An 18,881-nucleotide genomic window follows, 5' to 3' on the forward strand; every position below is an offset into this window, starting at 1 on the left:
AAACTCTTTCAGCAATTTTTATTACGCAAACATGAAACTTTAAAGGAAATTTCTTTTGCGTTTCTTTCTTATGTATGTGCGTGTTGCAAGTAACAGAATTATTAGGAACATTTTCCATAGGTTACTGAAAGCTTTCAATATCACGAATAATTGATAAACACTGTACTACTTTAATTTGTTTAGCTATAACTTGTCTCACAGCACTGTGGACATGTTATATAAAAATCTGTTATTACTTGCGGGACATCTTTTTTAACAAACATTTTCTTCATATAACATATTAATAATTAATTTAACGTTAATTTAAAATTTTATATTTATTTTAGATTTTTCATACAATGTTTACATAAATCTGTTTAAATTTATTCGTTCTTTTTTCCTTTAGAAGAAAGAAAGTTAAAAGAAGTAAAGTTTGTCTTTCTCGAATATAATTAGTGTATTTATATTTACTCTGATATTCAGGATCATAATTGATTTATTTTATCTGACCCATAGGTTAGCAGCGCAGCTCGCACTTCTACTCGCACGAACGAGTTATTATCGAGTCTGTCTGATCGCTTATGATAATGGCGCTTCAATATTCAATAGATGAGTAAGCGACCAAGTCATCGAGCGGTTAGTTATCTAATTCTAATTCCCCATTCGTACACCTATCTTCGTTACTCTTGGAGACAAGGAAAGGGGATAATATTGAGGACAATAATATTATCGCTTTTGTCCCTTAACTGTGAATATCGCCCAAGCTCATTAAGCACACGTTTAGTCATCGATAAGTCATTTGTATCGGTTTATTCAATATTATTTTAAAGAAATTGACGTGGATGGGTTTTAAAGAAATTGATGTGGATATAAATCTGACGAATCAAAAAAAATTTTCGTATTACGTTTAATTTTTTATTGTGATTTTTGAATCCAGAGATTTTATCATTAGATTAAAATTGTGAGACGATACATGTACTTATTTATACATGACAATTTAATCACGAAATCTATAAATGATGCAATATTTCATTTAAATAGAAAGACTTCGAGTAAACTTCTGCCGCGAGAACATTACACTGAAAAAAATGTATTCTCAACTTAAGAATATGCCACTTATCTTTAGAATATATACTAAAATAGGAGATCCTCTTGGCGCCCATTTTAGTATATATTCTAAAAATAAGTGGCATATTCTTAAGTTAAGAATACAATTTTTTCAGTGTATGCATGTTAGACATAATATTACTGTCACATTAATGTAACATCAAATATTCTTATATGAGTTTAAAATGGATATATACTGATCGTTACGGAATTGGATCGCCACCGACTTTAATAATGGTAACGTTATATATAATATATAACACGCTTTAATCTAATGTTCACTGATTAATTTAGTGTTGCGCTAATTTAAAAGTCTTTTTTAGGATATCGTAAATGCCGTTATTGAGCAATATTTATATGGTAATAGTCCGCCACGACACTTCTATATTATTCAATAATCGATACACTTGATTTAATCGATAATAAAATTCCAGTGAATGATAGAGAGATAATTATTTATTTTACTCATTTTTCACTCATTTTTACTTTGAATTAAAATAAACGAGGATCATTGTGATGCATGTGGGAACGTAAAATGAATATATTGCGAACGAGAAAAAAGACATCTACATTGTGTTGAAGAAATTGGATATTTTCCCACAGAAATTTCTCAGTTATAAATAAATCTTAAATATATTTAAGTACATATTAATTTTGACTGTTAAACTTTTAGTGATCGTTCTGTAAATTCTTAAATTAGCAACTATAAAAGTCGATTATGAATTTTTTACTAATGGTCAAGATGAAAGAGGATATCTCAATGATTACAACATTTTTTTTCGCAAGACTGCTCGCTCGTCTTTTGTTCAAATATGCTTTGTGCGACTAAACTTTCTCGCAAAGTAAACCTCTCACGAGTCGAGATGGGAGACAAAGCCGCAGCAAAGTTTTTCTGGTAAAAGCTGTAATTTAACTCCTACGTGGAGCAAATGTATGAATTGTCGACGGGATGCAGAAGTCTCGCAAATTTGTTTTAAAGAAGATACGCGAATTTCTCATTTTGCAGGAAATTTTGCTCCGAACAATTTTTTAAAAGTAACTCATTTATTAAATATGAATTAATCAAACATAGCGTGAAATCCAGGAAGCGAATCATGGCTATTTTCATTTCGTTTTATTCCGTTATGTCAATATATTTCGTAGGTGGTAGGAAATGTGTGACTCATGTCTTTTTGTGTTCATCGTGTTACATAAATGTTACATCATACTTCTTCCAAGATGTATTAAATTGATCTTTTCTATTCTAATTCAGGCGACACAATAGGACTATGATGATATTAGCAATAAATTATGAAAGGATATCAAAATCGATAGCAACATAAAATAACTATAAAATATAAGTAAGAAATACTTCATTTATTTTGAAAAATATTTAATTCAATTAATATTTAATTCAATTTAAAATTGAAAATATTTTTTTGTTAAAAATATCACAGATTCATTTTTGTAATAACTTTTAAATAAATATATTCATAAATATATAAGTAATTAATATTTACATATATGTACATATTATATCTATTGAATTTTGGAGATAGAATAACGAATTTATTTAGGAATTTATAATAGCAGAAATTTTAAAAAGGACTTTTCACTAGTTGCTACTTTCTGCGATTGATTCGATATCTTTGAATTACCCATCTGATGTGCCAATAATGGCTCGCGAATGGCCCAGTTTCGGCAATTCCGACCGCCGCCCCAAGTGGAGTCGATCGACAAAGGTTCCGGAGTTCCGTGCCTCGACTTCGGTTCGGTCGAGATCGAATAACGGGCGACGTGACTGCCAAGATTGCTTCCTCGCGAGATGAAAACTGGAGAAATAGGGATAAGCGCGTGTCGCTCGTGCGAATAAAATCCGTAAAGGCGTAAAGGAATTCAAATCGCTTTTGTCGCCGATATCATATGGCTCGAAATGCCTATCGCGAAACGATTTTCGTTCGTGCCAGTTTCGAAAGCGTGGAACGTGACTTGTTGAAGAGCTGTGATGCTCCAAAATAACATGGCTAGCATTTCGGAGTAAATAAATCTATTATTACAATTATTACTACAACTATATGTATATGACTTTTGCAATTTTATTATTTATTATCTAAATACGTAATATATTTATATTAAATTATAAAAATTTGTTTTTAATTTTTATTCTCCATGTCTTAGTGATATTTATATAAAATAAAATTGTACTACAAATTTTTTATTAATTTTGCAGTATATTTGCAGTATAATTTGCGTATAAGAGAGAAGTCTACTTTGTGTTTCTATATTTAAATATAGAATTAATTTATGTATAAATTAAAGTGCACGTGCGTTTATGATGTTTAATGTGATGCATACAAAGCATTACTTGTCTTCATATTCCTGCGAGTCATATGATAGCAAGATAATTGCTATCCTTACGATTTCTTGCAGCTCTTCACGGTTCTTCGTCATGAATTCAGATGGCAGTAGTCTGATCTAACACAGTCTTATGCTACTTTGCTTTGTTTATACGTAATTTTCTCTTTTTACTTTCGACAAATTATACCAGCAATTAATGAAAAAATAATTTTCTTTGTTATTTTTATTATATCACTCTGTTTTTTTAAGATATGCATTCATATAGTGTATATTTTAAAAAAATTTCATAAATTATTTCTTTTTTTTATTCATGTCTTTGTATTATTAACATTGGTAAATATATATATATATATATATATATATATATATATCCTGTATTTACTACATTTATTATATTTAGCAAATTTATTGTATTATGAAAACCATGCATATACACCATATATATATACACAATTTTTTATCTTAATATCATTTTGTTAAAATATTTTACGTAATTTATGGAAGAGTACATGTAATAATAATGCTTACGTTTTATACGAATTTTTGTAGAAATGTATTAGAGTCCGCATCGATATTCTTAAGAATTAAAATTTTTTCAAAATTCGATAACTCTGTTGAAAGATGGAAACGATGATGGCTATCTAGAAGAGTGAATCGTATTTCAGAGATTTAGGTCAGTACGCGAGAATGGTTGCAGTGCATCGAGTTGCTCTTTTACCAGATTCTAATGTCGTCACGGCGACATCGTACGTGATCGTCGAAACAGGTCGGGAATTACAGTTTCCATTACCTCGTGGCTCAGTGAGGAACAGATAGAAATTAACAGACTGCCGCGCGGATGTTAACCAATTATATGGCCGTGACCGACTGTATTCTAAAGAATCAGGGAAAATGGTTTGAAGCACGTTTCTCATTTTTTTCACAGTATTTTTCGAAAGCTTTCAATAGGAAAAATATTCGTGCATTGTGCATTGCTTGTTAATTTATTATAAAGCTCAGCTCTCCAATCTGTTCATTATAATTAAAAATTTGTATTTAGATCAATGATTTTATTTTCCGCAAATATATCAAGAATAAAAAATATAGAATAAGAAGAATTATTTATTTTGAAGGATATTGAATTGGGAGAATATTGAATTGACGATTATAATTAATAATTAAATATGTATTAATAATTAAGTGTGGAAAGAATAGCAAAATTTATCGGTGATATGCAAATATAATAATAATTTATAGAATAATTTATTTTGTAGCTGCATTGCAAAATAAGCGCAATGCTTATAAAGTTGTTTTATACTTTTTTAAAAATAAAATATGAAAAAGACAAAGTACTAGAGGAAGTGACAATTTTTTTAATTATCTATCTTCAAAAAGATTTATAAGAAAATTCCTAATAGAAAAATTTCTATGGCATTATATAATAATAACTGAATAATTTATAACTGAATGTTATAAAATTTATAATTAATATGTATAATTGAATAATTTCAACTGTAGGCTTATAAATAATAGCATAATATTATGATTAAATATCTATTAATGTAATATTTATTATTAATATTAATATCAGTTATTAGCAACATTAATAATATTTATTGAAATCTCAGTAAAGTACACAGGGAACAATCGAGGGAATAATATTTAGTAATAGTCGTTTATTGAAAAATGTTGCGTTGAATTAAATAAATTTATAATTTTTGAAAGGATATAAAAGATAATTTATTATGATAAATTATTATGATTTTGAAATAGCTATATATATGAAAGTGCGTAAATTTATTTTGATTAAAATTGTTGCACAGATTGAAATGTTTTTCTATAACATAAAATTCGCAACGCACGGAATTTAGGAATGTTACGCAAGAAAGTGATGCATCTATTTCGGTTTCTACAGTAAATTCCGTATTTCTTTGCACCACTCCTTTTCTTTCTCGACAGTCGCTTTACTCTTCTGCCGTTATTTCTTCCTTCCTCGGTATTGCTACTTTTCGCTCTTTCAGCTGCGATTCTTTTCTCTTCCATTTCAATTTGCTCTACTCTTTAACAACAGCTCTATCTCTCTCTCCATCTGTTTCTCCATTTACGCCATTTTTCGTTAGTTCGTGTCCGGAGGTTGGCCGTCTTAATCAGATTTCGTTCGTTCCAAAAGAGAGAGAGAAAGAGAGAGGGAAATAATTAATGCGAATAAGGTAGGATCTTTACCCGAGATAATCTTTCTAATTATCCGACGCTCTTTCCGGTTCGCATTTATCGCACCCAGCTTTTCGGTAGATGCTTATCGTTTCTTGATCTCCTAAGTATCCTCGCCCTTTTCTCATCGTATACATAGAAAATAGTGAAGTTACGAGTAAAACTGTTAATCTTGCACTGCCGGAACTTGCAGATAGGCACATTGATTTTTGAGCATTTAAAATAATCTGCTTTAAAAAGTATTTACTTTAAAAATTATATAACATATATTTTAATATGACTATTATATGTTATATAATTTTTATATTATATGAGAATTTATAATGGAGACAAAGTTTTGTTATAGCGGGAATGTTTCTAAACAAATTATCGAATGTTGCAAATATTTATTATGTACTGTATTTATAGAATAATTTTAATTCTATAATAATAATTTTCACGATTTACGAGAAAATCATTCGCGATTTTCTAGTGCAAAGGATTACGTTGAAATTCCGCAGGAGAGCCTTTGTACTTGTAATATTAGTTTGCAACTATATAAATGCAGCGCGTAAAATATACTTACATCTGTAGATTGCCTTTCAAATAGTAAATAACGTATTAAAGATAAACAAATGATAAAAATTAATAAGCGAAAAACAGGATTTATCGTTGTCGAGGAGGATAAATTTTATTAATTCCATGTTTGAATGTGTATACTGCCTACGTTTCTCCGTCGTAAATATTTACGAACTGCGAGCTGCAACGTACGCGAGCTTTCGAGAGGGGAAAATTGCAGTTGTTTGCTAGCTCGCATACCACGGAAGCCTTTGTGCGAGCGCCTCACCCTACCGCGATTACATTCTTGCGTCTATAACGCGCTGTTTCTCGAAAATTACCAATTACGGGCCGCGAATGGAAGATTGCGGTCGTTCACCTACATAAAAATAACTCGTTCGAGTGAATTAACGTCGCGGTTATCCGCGCTTTCGCAATTTAAACCTGTAACTGCGATATCGTCGCCGCACATGTATCGTCCAGCAAAGACCGAGACATTTGCGGTAAACACAAGTAGAAATTTTAACAAACAATACCGATTAAGTCTTCTCTAAACGGTTACCTTATCGTTACAACACATGACAACACATATCTTATCGATTAACACTTAAAAATAACAAGTCTAGGCAGAGTATGCCTAATATTTCAGTGCATTTTTATCTCACTTATCGGTAATTTTGAGCAAATTTCTTTGCACGTCTCAGGTCGAAATATTAATGATCTTGTGTTGCGATTAAATTGCGCGTATAGGCTAATGTTACAGTGTCATGTGTAACACGTGATATCCGTGATTGCCTTTATTGGAGCTTACGGATTTTTTGGAGCGTCATTGCGCGATGATAACATTTGCAACAAATCCCGCGTTCATCGCATGCGTATCTGTTCGCCGCTTCGATGCTCCCAAATAGATTCAAATTATAGACAGCGAATCGAGATTCTTCCTGAGCTTTCAGTCGAGGAAATTACAGTCGATAAAATACCGCGCGGCTTTTTGTATTCACTTTACGATATTTCGTTTCATCGCGCGCGCGCTTGAAAACAACGGAATTATTTGCGGGATATATGCGGCTTATTTTGCAAGTCGATCCTGAAAAAGCGACCAGTGTTGCCAAATTTTGGCATTCTTTTTTTCATCGGTTCGGCTTTCCTATATTTTGGCGAACATCTATTCATTCATTCATTCAGAATTACAATGTTTCTGTGTATAAAGTTTACACGAAATATATCAACTAGATATAGATTATGCATCTGTCTTTCGGAAATGCGTTGATGGGACCACGAATATTTGAACGACTCGACCAACACGCCTACTCGCAATAGTTTGATCTATTCAGATGGTCCAAAGGGGACTCAAATAGGGCGGGCCAGTCCTCTATTCGGAAGTCAGAACTATTGGAAAACTACTCGAATCTAATTGAGTATTCGGTTTGGTCTCCGATCGACAAATCGGCAGTTCGCGTTTGCAAACGCGCAAGCCACGCTGTGCATACTCGCCATCGATTAATCGAGTTATTAACTTCGCTCGAGGGAAGAAATGGCGATGCACCCTACGAAGGTACCGAAGTTCTTGCTATCTAGGGTGTCCCAGAATCATCGGATTCACTATATTAAATTCTTCATTCGATTTAAAATTAAGTTTTCCTCAATAAAAACATTAAAACACGTATAATCTTTCAAGTAATTGGAAATAGTAGCAAATTTATTTTAAATAAGAATCTAAATAAATAAAAGTTTTGTTATTAACTAGATTTTAGCAGAATATTTATTTAAAACTTTAACTTTCTAATTTTCATCATTGAAAATTGAGGAACATTTTTATTTTTATCGAATCTATTTTTAATTTGAATAATTTTGATTATGATTTCAAATATAATATACATGAAATTAAAAATTTGTATCCATCAATTTCAATTAATGTATTAAAATAATATTCTTGAAATTATGTTATAAAATAATATTCTTGAATTACTATTTTGACTAGAATAATTAGATATTCATTTCTTTCATCTAAGAAAGATGTTTGTATAAAAATTTCAATAATTTTAAAAATATCTTCCTAAAAAATTTACGTATTTCCTTCAGTATTTACTTTATAATTAGATTTAGTCCAAATTTATTTAAAATTTATATTTTTAATGTATTAACGACAGTTTCTAATTATAAAGTAAATACTGAAGGAAATGAGTAAATTTTTTAGAAAGATATTTTTAAAATTACTGAAATTTTTATACAAACATCTTTCTTAGACGAAAGAAATGAATATCGAATTAGTCAAAATAATAATTCAAGAATATTATTTTAATCATTGTATATCTTTATGATGCATATGTCTTGTAATATTTTTAAACTGTCAGATATATGAATATAGTATAAGACATTTGGATATTTGAATATTCAGGTATATTAAGATTACAGATGCAGAGAGAGAGAGACAGGACGAAGGATTATAGATCCGTCAAACTGACTACACATATCTCAAGATATGGCAGTTCGATATACACGACTATATATCTTTACACTACTAAACTACTAAACTACCGTAAAGCATTTAATAGATCAAAAGTTATATACGAATTTCCAGGGCGCTATCGCGTGACTTTAACCGTCCATGTTACAACTTTCGTTAATATATATTTAGTTATTTAGTTTATTAACTTAGTTTCGCATGATTTATCATATGTTTCTCTGTATTGTCTATTATTTTAAATGTTTATTAGGACAAATTATTCGCGAACAAATATCTGCGAACGGTGCATTATAATAAAAATATTTGTATACTTTAAAATACTTTGTATATTTTGTATACTTAAAAATATTTGTAAACTTCACATTTTTAGTAATTCTAATTTGATTGACGTAGAGACAATGATGCGTTATACCAGCAACCATTTTCGCATTAATGTAACGATTTTCTTTAACGAGAAACATGAGAAAATCATAGTATAAAGAGTTGTTTTCCATATTTCCGTTCTCTTTGAATCGATTTGATGAGAGTCTAAAAATAATGTTCAGCTTTTCAATAAACAAGAATAACAATGATGTTGAAACGAGAGATCTATGTTGACAGTGAAGTAGGCGGTGAACTTTAGTAGAGCCGTAGAATTGATTATACGATAGCCTCGTTTAATTTTTTACTTTTTAACCACGGCAGATATAAAGAATGAAAATCGAAAACTCGTACAAAAGAGAAAAGGAATACTGAAGAAAATTGATATAGTTATGTAATATTTTGCTTCCGAAACTTTCTGCAAAGATTTTAAATATATATATACAATATTTATCTGCACATTAGTGACGCCCGGTTTACCTATAATTAATAATTAATCCTTCTATAATTGATATTATTTTTTTCTTCTGCAATATTTATTAGGTATTTATTTCACATGTTCTATAAATAATTAATTAATCAAGACATTTGGTAATATTTCATCAGTTTATAGCAACTATAGAAAATAAAAGAGATAACAAAAAATATGTTATATTAGCATCAGAAACAGGATTTTAATTAAATATTTTTGATTAATAAATAGTTTATTTTGTCAATATATGATAATTGACATTTTCATCAATTTTCATAATTAAAAAAAATCCTTTGTTCATATATTTTAGATGTCTAATTTTATGAAGAACAATGAAAAAATAAAAAAAACATTTAATTTTAAAAATTTTTCTTGATACACTAGAGCTGCTATATTTGTTGCAAGATACGCGAAACATTTAAAAAGAAAAGAATCTTGCGTTTAAAAGTAATTTTTATTTTGCGGAAAGCAATGCACAAGACATGGCAATCGACACGAAACAATTCAAGCGGAAAAAAGTCGCGTTTTGGTTTAAACCGGGTGAGCCCAAGGTACGGAGGAAAAAGGACTACGCAAACTAGAGCACCGTAGCGCGTGGGCAGATAGGTAAATGGACACGAGACTGTCGACGGTGATATCACACGAGGGATATTGCGGATTATACAGGTGCACGTGCGATACTCACCGTTTCCGGCTGCTCGCCCCCAAAGTAACGTACACACACACACACATTCATACACATACACAACATACGAGCACAGAGCAGCGCGATATTACGTCGCTTTTCGATACTCCGAGAGGGGTTCCTTTTTAGTATGTGCACATAGTATGTTGTACTTCTACGCGTGAAGTACATCGTGCGATTATTTCGCCTCTCAACCAGTTTTTCAAGAGAAAAAAACGCATTCTAATGTTGTATTTGATATTTACTCGAGAGTGTATCTTTTTTGAAATCTTGTCGTTTTTATTATTTATATTTGCAATCTACTTTGTATCAGTTTATAAGGTGTTAAAACCTCTTTACAGGCTTTAAGATTTTTGTTTATTTCAGTAAATAGCTATTAACATTCTATATTTTGTAAATTATGAAATAAAATATATTTCATCTTTTATTTGCTATTTACATCAAATTATAACTAAATAGAACATATCTTTTGCAGTACACATTTAATTATTTTTCTTCATTTTCTAAACATATATTGCTCTAAATTTTTTAAAATATTTCATGCATTATAAATATCAAAATGACACTGCAAATTTCAAAATTTTATTTTATTTCTTATTTCTAATGCTACATCAATTGAACATATAAATTATAAGATTTAACTATTATTTGATAAAAGATCTTTCTTTTCCAATTTTTTTGGCTATAGTAAGATAATTCTGTATTATATATTATATATCTGTATTATATATGTGTGTTGAAAACATTATCTTTTATTCGTCACTTGTGAAAGAGCTCCATTATATCGTAATAAGTCGATAATTATATAGTAGAATTCAAACTTTTAAAGTTAACACATAGCACGATCATTGACATAATTATATTTTCGTAGCTATAATTTTCTATATTGATTTCTTAGCTTAAATTATTCTTGATTATGTAATTTATCTCAAACTGATAAAAAATGCACGAGACCCTAATAGGTTTTGGGCGAAATCAATGTATTCTCATCAACGAGCCCTCTGCACTTCGTGAGCAACCCCGAAGCGCGCAATCGATACTCATAGATAACTATCGCGCGTATCGTTCACCGCATTTATCGGGCAACGAACTCGTGCAAATGTCTTTGTTGATGGATGGTGCTTGCGATAACGAAGACAAATCTGTAAGCATTATGAGGCGATAATGCGTAGGTGTTACATCGAAACCGAGATGCTGATGCAGGAATTTGGATTATATTATGAAGTAATCGGACATTCCGATGAGATTACACTTTATTCCGTTATGCATTACCTATATCAGACTACGTAAATATTGAATACTAACAGATTTGATTACAGTGTACATGAAAAAAATTAATCTACGATAATGCGCTAAAGAATATAAATTTAATAAAATAAACGAATGCCATTGTAAAAAAAATAACATGCAGAGCAAGTATTTAATTCAGTATTAAAATTTGAAAAATAGCAAATTTTGATTTAAAGCGAATTGATTCTGAACTAACAGTATATCATAATATTATATTAAAAATCGTATTTTAAATGAGATGCAGTAAGATGATGGCGGAACTTTGGTCGCCCAACTTTTGGAAATTTTCCTTGGTCACGAAATATCCCGAGTGCATGTAGAAACGCGATAACGTAAGTATTACTGCATTCAGTAGGATCGGAGAGTCAGCTAGATGTAGTTAAATCGAGCGACACAAAAGTGAACGATCGTTGGTTCGTTTTTTCATCACGCGATCGACGCGTTCGAGACGAGCGATACGAGTATTTCGTGCGATTTTGAAGTTGGTCGCGCACGTCAGGTTGAGAATACGGATCCATAATTACCTATTTCGTTTAAAAAATTTATAGCTATCCAAACGCGATGCAAAGAGATGATATATAGTGTGATAGGATCGAATTAGTCAAGAAAATTGCGCGTACATGATTTTTGATTTAATTTAATAATGGCCAATAATTTCAATAAGATTTTTAATATAAATTAATATAAATATTTTTATTATAAATTAATATTAATAATTTTTTTCTTCACACACATATAGTAAATATATTTTTTAAATACATTAAGAGTTTTCCACAAATTAGGCATTTCTAAACTCATTTGTATATTTTTAAAAATTGTGGAAATAATAAAAATGTTTGAATCAAACATTTCGCTCTGCACAGTTAAACTTAGAAAAAAATCTCTATATTTTAATTATGACTTTTTATGATAGAATGGGTTAACATGTTTACAGATGGAAACATGAAAAATAATGTGAAAGCCATATTGTATGTATAATTTTATTTTGATAGCATACACATTCTTGAATCTTGCTAGTCGTAATTATGCAAGGCTTTATGTATCCGTTACGTAAAGGCATATTATACTGTCGGGATCGCAAAGTCTATTTACGTTCGTTTTACAGGCGTATTTACACGGATATTCGTGTTATCCTGGCGTTAATAATATTCAGAGCTTTATTGCGTTCGTAGATTTTCACCACGCGGGATTTATTCATGACACTAGTATAATTTTGCTAGTAAAATGTAGAATGGAAATTTATATTTTGTTACTGCGACATTTTATTTTCACTTGTGAGGACATTGATATATACACATTTCGATAAAATATAATAATTTAAAAATATAGTAATTTAGTTTATAATGTAGCAGAATCAATAATGCCAAAAGTAAATTAATCATAGCATGTATATTTTTTGCGTGATCACTTATTCTCTTCTTAAAATTTTATACGTTGATTTTTTGCTCTTCTTTTATTATTCTCTTTGGAGCATCGAATAAACTTAAAGAATCCATCGCGAAAGTCTTTAAAGAATCCAAAGAATATGAAAACGCAATCTACAAAAAGATCTTTCGAAGAAAAAGTTGTTTTTTATCGTTTAAAATTTAGTTTTTAACGTTTGAGATGAGTACAGAATTTTTGAGATATTGTTAATGCAATTTTTTTTCCGAGTTTATCTGCATTGCGTTGTATCATGCTATGACAAACATTTCTTTTTTCACATATCTGATTTTGCACTGTTTGTAGCAGGGACAGAAAACGCACGGAAAGCACGTAGCAATAAAACGATGTCACAGGAAGGAATAAAAATTTTGTATCACCATTTGATTAATGTCTCGTTTTAATACCGATCTTTTGTCACGACAATTTGCAAAATAAGGAACACATTATTTTAAGAATTTTTGATTATATATGGGAAACAATTCGCGAGTCGGATTTTTTTTTTATATTGAACAGGTTCAATCTCCGAGAAGATGTTATTAAAGGGGTAAATTTTTCGTTACTATTTTCGTTACATTCTCCATTCATGTTCTCTCTTCTTCCCTTTCGCAGTTTTAATCGATAACAACCGACTACGCGGCCGCAGTTCGATCGCGGCTGCAGTTTCAATTGAATTACGCAGTTCGAGGGTCCGATCGGTCGGTACGCGAAAAGTTTCGCGTGCGGATTGAATGTTCGTGGATGCGGTCGGGAGAGGAGAGTGGGCTTTAACAACGTATTCCCCCGCGCGTGGATGTTACAATGGTTAACTAGCGGTGGAAGCGACCGTGAATGCACCGAATTGCCTTTGCAATAGGTTCCATCTCGCCAAGAGTAACGCGGTTCTCGCGAAAGGGAAACGCTGTTCGTTTCGGGTTTCCGATTTCTTTACATTCTCTTTGTGTGTACCCTCGTCTTCAAGCCTCAGCGGATACCATAAATTTTGTTAAGCTCTTGGGATAGTGCGGTCTCTAATGATCTCATCTAAAATATTCATTAAAATTGAAAGATTTATAAGGAAAATGAGTTTAATCGTATTATTATGATACATGTCTAAGATATTATTCTTTATATTTTATTACAATATTAATTACGATAATATATTTTTTGTCCTGAATTCGCGTAGTATTTGAATAATATTTATTATTAATATTTATGCGTAAATTATTAATGGAAAGTTTTTAATTTTTTTATAAAACAATGTTTTTAAATTATGATTTTTAAATTAAAAGTGAGAAATAGAACATTCAAGGTATAAGCTTAAATAAAAAATTTGAATTATATTAATCTAATAAAATAAGAAAATATAAATGGAGAATTTTCTGATTCCATACAGATGCTTACTTAAAAAATGGAATCTTATTCTATTCGGCGGCTGTCAGCCAATTCTTTCGAATTTTTTATTTCAGAACTTGAAAAGGCGCAGGTTTCCATCTCATTTCGCAGTTCGACAAATCGCGAGATTTTTCAGCCAGCATTTCGCATTTTGCAGTCGTGGTATATTATTCTTTCTTTCGATCTTATTGAAAAATAAATTCCTAATATCTAATAAATTGCCGCATTACATTATATGATTGCTCGCATCCACATTTATGCCCATCTCGCAATTATTACGCTTCGCTGACTGCAGCCGACTTTCATTATCCCAAAACTTTGCGAGATCGACAATCTCATTTTTTTCTGTAAATTGCAATGATAAGGGTATACAGGATGCTATTAATATTTAGATTAGGACTTTGTAGGCGTATTACTAAATCAGTGCAATAATAATGTATAGCCTAGTATTTAGCAAAAATAATAATTATTATAAAAATATCCAAATATCAATTAATTGTCAAATTATTATAACTAAAAGAGTTGACATATTCAAGATCAAGAATTTTAACATTTTGCATATCGCACGGTAGTTCTCATCTAAGCTAAGTAATAAACATAGCACTTTCATTCTTGAATAGTGAGTTCTTGAATAGAGAGAAATAAATGGAAGCAGTGCAATAGAGCGATAGGTCTAGGATGCGGGAAAGAGGAACGCGGGAGGGAAAATAGTTCCTGTCGAAAGCACGCGACAGGAACGCATATCATTGACCCATCTTTCAATTTCTCATTTTCTTGGCATCGTGAGAGGAATCGATGACTGCAAATAATGCCGCGTCGACTTCTCTTATATGCGTGTCAGACCATAGAACAGTTTTGAAAGTAATGACGATATTTCTTTCTATAATTTATATCTATGTAATCTATCTTTTTTTTTGAAAATTTTGATGAAACTTATGATTAAGCTTATTTAAAAATTTAATATAATATATAGCAGGAATATAAGTGCAGCATAAATAATATAGTAAAAATTAATTATACACACGAAATAATATACACGAGAAATTTATGTGTGTGTGTGTGTGTGTGTGAATTATAAATTATATACTGCAGATTACTTTAAAAGAAATAAATAAACTTTACGATTATAAAATTCTATAATTATAAAAGTGCGTCATTTTTTTCTTAAAATATTATATAAATGAATATTATTACACTCATACATTTACTATTTTAAATTGAAATACTATTTACACACAACATATACACACAAATATTGCCACCACAGATATTTTATTTGCATTGAAAGATTAAAAGAGCGATAAATTGTCTGTCAATTTAAATAATAATTACAAAATTATGAACTGGATGATTTTTATACTTAACTAACGATATTGCGTCGGGTTTAAAAATTTCAATGCTTTTCATCTCGTATATGCGTGTATATATCATATCCTCTACTCTAAAAATAATTTCTATAAAACAAAACTCGCGCGTACATGCGATAACCGCGATACATATGCAGATAAAATACGCGCGCAGTATGCAGCTCACTCGGAAACTCGAAAAAATGTGTCTACAGCCACGTTCAATCATAGATTAAAAGCAGATAAGGGAGCGTTCTACTTTTCTCTTACTCTTCCACTATCTTCATGTAAAAATCGTGCGATGCAAACGGGCTATTGAAATGAACGACATTAAATCTGATTTAATTAATAACGATGATTTGTCGTAATATATTTTGCGACACAACAACGAGTAATCATAATTTCTCTGTTAATGTTAATTAATTCCCCTATCAATATATTGATTATTATTTCATGCGACAGATCCGTAGATTAATTCGCCGACTGTTCTCTGTAAATAGAGAACAATATAAGCACGTATTCGGATATGAGATATGATTATGTCATATAATAGATCTGCGAAAATATTAATTTTTATCACGACATTTCAAGCGCACGAGAAATTTATTCCTGATTATTAAAATTGGCACTCTAAAACATCTCATAATTCTGGAATTAAATAATGATAATAAAGTGTGACAAAGGAAAATCGAATGGAAAAAGAAGCAAAAAAAGAAGCAAAGTGACATTTCTAGAACGGCTCTGAAATTTTCCGGAGCATCTGGCACTCTTGTTAGATCGTTGAGAATTATTCTGCGTTCTCCAAGACTGACTATACGTTCTAGGTTATTGGTATTTAAATTTCTTTCATCTCACGAGAGATAGTCGGTTGTAGGTTAATTACACATCTATATAGGATTGCGTGGGATGATGTAATTATATTGTCGCCGAGAACGACCGACTTCGAGAATAGCGGAGATAATAATAGGGCCCATAACTCGACGTTTCACGGATGAGAAAAATCGCTCGTACATTTATAAAAGAATTGTGTGAAGCGTAAAATTGGAGTCCGTTTTGATTGAATTATTAGAATAATGCATATGATTTGATGAGTATGATTTCACGACGGTTTTCCTGAAGAGAAATTCAGTAGTATAAAAGATTACGAGTCAGACGCGTGAGCTTGACTGAAAGATTAAAATTCCTTTTGCGGTTAACGCTTTTCACATATCATGATAGTGGTTCGGAACATAAAGCTAGACCTTTTCTACGCAAGTTCTCTATTTTTGCTTAATTGTTAACATAGAAACGTGGCATTGTTAAAACAGAAAACCAGTATATACCTATATTATTATTCCAAACTATGAAATTGTAACAAAAATTGATTCGATAATTATATATTATGTAATTATATTAAATGCATATAATATCTTACAAAATCATAAAATTATTTTTACGATTAAAAATTGAATACAAAATTTTATTATTGAATACAAAATTTTCATTATTAATTTAAAAAAGATTTATATATTTGATTTGGTAATAATTATTATATTGAGATTAGATTTAGATTTATTGTGTTTTTTTATGCAAAATAATTTACTTTTTTATTTATTTGTTTATATATTTTTTTCTTAAAAATTTGTTTATGGAAATGTTTGGCAAATGCAATTTACAATAAAGAATACACAAATATATCAGCAGCATTAAAAATTTTCTATCTTTCTTGTGTAGAACGCTTGTACTTCGAGAAGAAAAATATTTGCGAGAGGGTCGATAGTATTCATTTCATGGAACGATATTTCGATGGTGTGTTGTGCGAAAACACGCATTACGAGATTAAAACAAACGGCCGGAATAGATAAAAACGTACACACTCGCACACTTTTTATCTCGGTCGACAAACAAATTGCGCAGCGATGCTTTTGCGCAAACAATGCAGTTTGTTTAAGAAAAAATGCAACATTCACGACAGGTTTTACTGCATCCGGTTTGATTCAATTTGGAAAAGTTTCTCCGTAATTTCTTAGTCAATTTTTAAAAAAATTTTTTTACCTTTGATTAAGCCAGAGAGAGGTTAGTTCTCTCTCTCTATGGATCGATATTTGTAGAAAACGGAAAGAACATTCCTCACATATTGTCCTGCGTTATCGTCAAAGTTTCTCAACGTCTTCGACTCTACTCCACACGTATGCATGCACTTGTATATCGGATGACAAAATAAAAATTGAGGAATAAACGTATTTATAGAATAAATTTAATTCTTTGTATCTAAGAAAGTGAAAGAAAATTATAGAATATTTTTATATTTAATGTGGATCAATTTTTGACAATACTTTGATTATATGCAAATTTAATGGGTTAACAGATAATAATTTTATGTCGGAATAGTTATTTTCTTTATATTTTATTTTTTGTTTCTCGAATCGCGATTGATACATGTAATATGTATAATTTAAGTCCTACAATTTAAATCCAATCTATATATTTTGCTGAACGAATTTGTGATTTCTATCTGACCACCCAGTATTAGCGTAGCGGACAAAACTTCGAAGTCACAATCGGGACATACTTTCCGATGCGAGTTCTACTCGGGGATGTCGACGTACGTTCGATGAAAACTTTCGTAGTTTGAGTGTGAGCGTTTTCTGTCTTAGCGTTTTTCAAAAGTACCGCGAGCTATCAAGTAAACACATCCTTTGGATCGACCTATTTCTTAAGATTTAAGACGTAGTTTACCGCAATCCATCAATACGGATGGACAATGTCTGACGGATAAAATATTAAAGAGAAATCGTGGAAGATATATAGCGACGTCATTTTTGTATCTTATTTAAGGATCTATTCTATCTATATCATCGAGGGTTTATCATCTTAATATTGATATTGCAATCGAATTATTTATAGAACTGATATTTTGATAATTGCAATAATAAATTGATAAGCTTTGGAGATTTTCAAAATAATTACGATGAATTTTGAAATGAATATTAATAGAATTTAATATTTTTGTTAGCAAGAGTAATAACTTGACAATAAATATATTGCTCCGACATTTCTCCAATTTATAGATACATTATTAATATACAACACACTAATTAATACTTTGAATCCGGAGAGCGTATTAACATCGCGGTGGGATTTGCAATGTAATTCGCTGGACTCAAAGTGTTAATTATACCAAACGACACAGACTAATGGGAGCTATTATCTCGAGGCATATGAGCATTAAATTGGCGTTAATAATAATCAACTGTCATAAATAATAATAAATAATTGATATACGCTCTAGTTTCTCCTTTCTAAGGCAACAGAACTTATTTTTTAACGAAGACT

This window comes from Camponotus floridanus, unplaced genomic scaffold (genome assembly GCF_003227725.1).
Source record: "Camponotus floridanus strain SB8 unplaced genomic scaffold, Cflo_v7.5 scaffold9, whole genome shotgun sequence".
NCBI lineage: Eukaryota > Metazoa > Arthropoda > Insecta > Hymenoptera > Formicidae > Camponotus > Camponotus floridanus.